The sequence below is a fragment of the Equus caballus genome, chromosome 8, assembly GCF_041296265.1.
Source record: "Equus caballus isolate H_3958 breed thoroughbred chromosome 8, TB-T2T, whole genome shotgun sequence".
In the NCBI taxonomy this organism is placed as follows: domain Eukaryota; kingdom Metazoa; phylum Chordata; class Mammalia; order Perissodactyla; family Equidae; genus Equus; species Equus caballus.
In genome coordinates, this window is record NC_091691.1 from 46,443,740 (window position 1) to 46,449,259 (window position 5,520).

Sequence of the window (5,520 nt, forward strand, 5' to 3'; positions counted from 1 at the left end):
TTTTAATGAGTCAATCACAATAATTTGTGCTACAGACTCTGACTTGAAATAAACACATTAGTGCAGAAAAAATCAAAGTAACCCTCTCAAGAAAGCCCTAGCAACCAAGCTGATTAAAAGTAATTATCCTTAGAGTGACTCAGCAACATGGCAGAGTGAGCTCGCCAGAGACTCTTATCTGCTCCAAATTACAAACAAAAGGAACAACTGCATTCCAACCAAAAAAATCCTAATAACACAGAAATCGTCAGAGACCCACAGCAGCCAAATGAGGGAGGGCGCAGAGATTGGAGCTGCCCTCAGAGGAGCTGGCACGGGGTGAGAGAGAACTTTGCTCCCTCCCCTAGAGACTGGGATCGCTGCAGCGGGTGAGGGAAGGAGTGGGGGAGGGGCCGTGCATCAGGGGGATCGTCCAGGACTCCCACCACCCATGCATGCAAACCCTCTAACAGGGGAAAGCTTTCCCGTTGGGGGACCCCATCAAGCCAAGGTCCCAGGAAACCAGAGAGCAAGAGCTGAGGGGAATCGAGGTCTATGTGAGAGAAAGCACCCCTCCTTCTCCAACCCCACTGTGAGCTGCCATCACGGCTGAAGGCAGGGGACTCAGAACACGCAGCTCTTGACTCCCATCTAGTGGCGACAGGCTATAACTGCAACTGAATAATAGCATCATGCGCAAAAACTGCTCCTCTACCATCCAGCAATTTATAAAAGCTCCAGTCCAAAAGGAAAACAATAAAAACACAGAAGTATGCCCTGAGGACTTGGAAATAGGTAAACTAAGTGACAAGGAGTTCAGAATAGCTATTATCAAAAAACTCAATGAGGTAAAGGGAAATATAGAGAAACAAGTCAACAAGTGCTGGAGTTACTTCACAAAAGAGATTGAAACTATAAAGAAGAACCAATCAGAAATACTACAGATGAAAAATACAATGGATCAGATAAAACAGAATACAGACTCCCTGAATGCCCGTGTAGACACCATAGAGGAGGAAATTAGCATGATCGAAGATAGACAGGTGGAATGGCTCCAGACAGAGGAAGAAAGAGAACTAAGAATTAAAAACACTGAAGAAAATCTCTGAGAAAAAGCTGACTCAATGAGAAAATGCAATGTAAGAATCATCGGATTCTTTAAGTTGAGGGCATGGAAAAGGAAAATGGAGCAGAAAGTGTGGTCAATGACATAATAGCAGAGAACTTCCCAAATCTAGGGATTGAGAGAGAAATGTGTGTGGAGGAAGTTTTCAGATCTCCTAGATTTGTCAATGTAAAAAGACCTACTCCAAGGCATATAGTAGTAAAAATGGCAAAAATGAATGACAAAGAAAGAATACTCAGGGCAGCAAGACAGAAGAAAATAACCTACAAAGGAACCCATATCAGACTTTCAGCAGATTTCTCTACAGAAATCTTACAAGCTAGGAGAGATTGGAATGACATATTCAAAACTTTAAAGGATGAAAATCTTCAGCGAAGAAGACTCTATCCAGCAAAAATATCCTTCAGTTATGAGGGAGAAATTAAATCTTTTCCAGACAAACAAAAGCTAAGGGACTTCATAGTCACAAGACAACCCCTACAAGAAATCCTCAAGAAGTCTCTCATACCTGAAAAAAGAAAAAAAAGGAGAAAGGAGTCACAAAATACAGAGTAGGGAGAAAAATAGATAGAACCAGAACAGGATAGCAAGTATTCAACTATAGCACTAGGATGAAGGGAGGGAAATCACCAAAGCAAAGACGATCTTATCACTCGAACCACAAACTCACAACACAAGTTGGAATAAGAGATGAAAATAATAATTTAGGAGGGGAGGAAGTAAGAGGTCACCAGAAAATGGACTATGGTATGCACGGGATTCTGAATACAAACTGCAGGGCAGCTATTAAACTAAAAAACGGAACAGACACACAAAACATAAATAAGGGAAAAGCTAAAAAATCCAGCATTAGAAAATGCAGAAGTCAATGGGTAGGCTAAAACACACAGGATGAGAAACAAAGGAAACACAGGGAAACTGGAAAATGAGTGATATAATGACAGCATTAAGCCCTCATGCATCAATACTCACCCTCAATGTGAACGGACTGAACTCTCCAATATAAAGACACAGAGTGACAAAATGGATTACAAAACAAGATTCAACAATTTGTTGCCTCCAGGAAACACACCTCAGCTCCAAGGACAAACACAGGCTCGAGTGAAGGGATGGAAGACAATAGTCCAAGCTAATAGCAAACAAAAGAAAGCAGGTGTCACAATACTTATATCAGACAAAACAGATTTCAAGTTAAGGCAGGTAAAGAGAGACATAGAGGGCCAAAATATAATGATCGAAGGGACACTTCATCAAGAAGAAATAACACTTATAAATGTCTATGCACCCAACACAGGAGCACCAAAGTGCATAAAGCAACTATTAACATAGCTAAAAGAAGATACCAAAAATAACACAATAATAGTAGGGGACCTCAACACCCAATTCACATCAATGGACGGATCATTCAGACAAAAAATCCACAAGGAAACAGTGGAGCTAAACAAAAATCTAAAACAGTTGGACTTAATAGACATATATAGAACACTTCACCCCCAAACAGCAGAATACACATTCTTCTCAAGCACACATGGAACATTCTCAAGGATAGACCATATGTTGGGAAACAAGGCAAGCCTCTACAAATTTAAAAAATTGAAATAATAATACGCATCTTCTCCAATCATAATGCTTTAAAGCTAGAAATTAATTACAAGAAAAAAGTTGAGAAAGGCACAAGGATGTGAAGACTATACAATATGCTATTGAACAAGCAATGGATCATTGAAGAAATTAAAGAAGAAATCAAAAAATACCTGGAGACAAATGAAAATGATAACATGCCATACCAACTCATATGGGATACAGCAAAAGCTGTATTAAGAGGGAAATTCATCGCAATACAGGCACATCCTAACAAACAAGAAAAATCCCAAATAAGCAATCTTAAACTACACCCAACTGAATTAGAGAAAGAACAAACAAAGCCCAAAGTCAGCGGAAGGAGAGAAATGATAAAAACCACAGCAGAAATAAATGCTATTGAAACAAAAAAGGCAGTAGAAAGGATCAATGAAACAAAGAACTGGTTCTTTGAGAAGATAAATAAAATTGACAAACCCCTAGCCAGACTTACAAAGAAAAAAAGAGAGAAAGCTCAAATAAACAAAATCAGAAATGAAAGAGGAGAAATTACAACAGGCTTCACAGAAATACAACAGATTATAAGAGAATACTATGAAAAACTATATGCCAACAGCGTGGATAACCTAGAGGAAATGGATAAATTCTTGGATTCCTACAATCTCTCAAAGCTTAGTCAAGAAGAAGCAGACAATTTGAACAGACCAATCACAAGGAAAGAGATTGAAACCGCAATTAAAACCATCCCAAAGAATAAAAGCTCAGGACCAGATGGCTTCCCTGGGGAATTCTACCAAACTTTCAGAGAGGATTTAATGCCTATCCTTTTCAAGCTATTCCAAAAAATTAGGGAGGATGGAACAATTCCTAACACATTCTACGAGATCAACATCACACTGATACCAAAGCCTGACAAGGACAGCATGTAAAAGGAGAACTACAGGCCAATATCTCTGATCAACATAGATGCAAAAATTCTCAACAAAATTTTGGCAACCCGAATTCAGCAATTCATCAAAAGGATCATACATCATGATCAAATGGGATTCATACCAGGGACACAGGGATGGTTCAACATGTGCAAATCAATCAACATGATACACCACATCAACAAACTGAGGAATAAAAACCACATGATCATCTCAATAGATGCAGAGAAAGCATTTGACAAGATTTGACAACAGCCATTTATGACAAAAAAATCTGAACAAAATGGGGATGGAAGGGAACCACCTCAACATAACAAAGGCCATATATGACAAACCCACGGCCAACATCATACTCAATGGGCAAAAACTGAGCGCCATCCCCCTGAAAACAGGAATGAGCCAAGGATGCCCTCTATCACCACTCTTATTTAACCTAGTACTGGAGGTTTTGGCAAGAGCAGTTAGGCAAGAGAAAGGAATAAAAGGAATCCAAATAGGGAGGGAAGAAGTGAAACTCTTCCTGTTTGCAGATGACATGATCTTATATATAGAAAACCCCAAAGAATCCATTGGAAAACTTTTAGAAATAATCAACAACTACGGCAAAGTTGCAGGGTATAAGATCAATGTACATAAATCAGTAGCATTTCTATACTCTAATAACGAACTAACAGAAAAAGAGCTCAAGAGCACGATACCATTCACAATCACAACAAAAAGAATAAAATACCTCGGGGTGAATTTAACTAAGGAAGTGAAAGACCTATAGGATGAAAACTACAAGGCTTTTCTGAAAGAAATGGATGACGACATAAAGAGATGGAAAGGCATTCCATGTACATGGATTGGAAGACTAAACATAGTTAAAATGTCCATTCTACCTAAAGCAATCTACAGATTCAATGCCATCCCAATCAGAATTCCAATGACATTCTTTACAGAAATAGAACAAAGAATCCCAAAATTCATATGGGGTAACAAAAGACCCAAAATTGCTAGAGCAATCCTGAGAAAAAAGAACAAAGCTGGAGGCATCACAATTCCTGACTTCAAAACATACTACAAAGCTACAGTAATCAAAACAACATGGTACTCGTACAAAAACAGGTGCACAGATCAATGGAACAGAATTGAAAGCCCAGAAATAAAACCACACATCTATGGACACCTAATCTTTGACAAAGGAGCTGAGGGCCTACAATGGAGAAAAGAATGTCTCTTCAACAAATGGTGCTGGAAAAATTGGACAGCCGCATGTAAAAGAATGAAAATTGACCATTCTTTTTCACCATTCACAAAAATAAACTCAAAATGGATCAAAGACATAAAGGTAAGACCTGAAACTATAAGGCTTCTAGAAGAAAATGTAGGCAGTACACTCATTGACATCAGTATTAAAAGGATCTTTCGGACACCATGTCTTCTCAGACAAGGGAAACAATAGAAAGAATAAACAAATGGGACTTCATCAGATTAAAGAGCTTCTTCAAGGCAAAGGAAAACAGCATTGAGACAAAAAACAACCCACTAACTGGGAAAAAATATTTGCAAGTCATACATCCAACAAAGGCTTAATATCCATAATATATAAAGAACTCTCACAACTCAACAACAAAAAATCACACAACCCGATCAAAAAATGGTCAGGAGACATGAACAGACATTTCTCCAAAGAAGATATACGGATGGCCAATAGGCACATGAAAAGATGCTCATCATCGCTGATCATCAGGGAAATGCAAATCAAAACTACACTAAGATATCACCTCACCCCATTAGAATGACAAAAATAACCAAAACAAATAGTAACAAATGCTGAAGAGGCTGTGGAGAAAAAGGAACCCTCATACACTGTTGGTGGGAATGCAGACTGGTGGAGCCACCATGGAAAACAGTATGGAGATC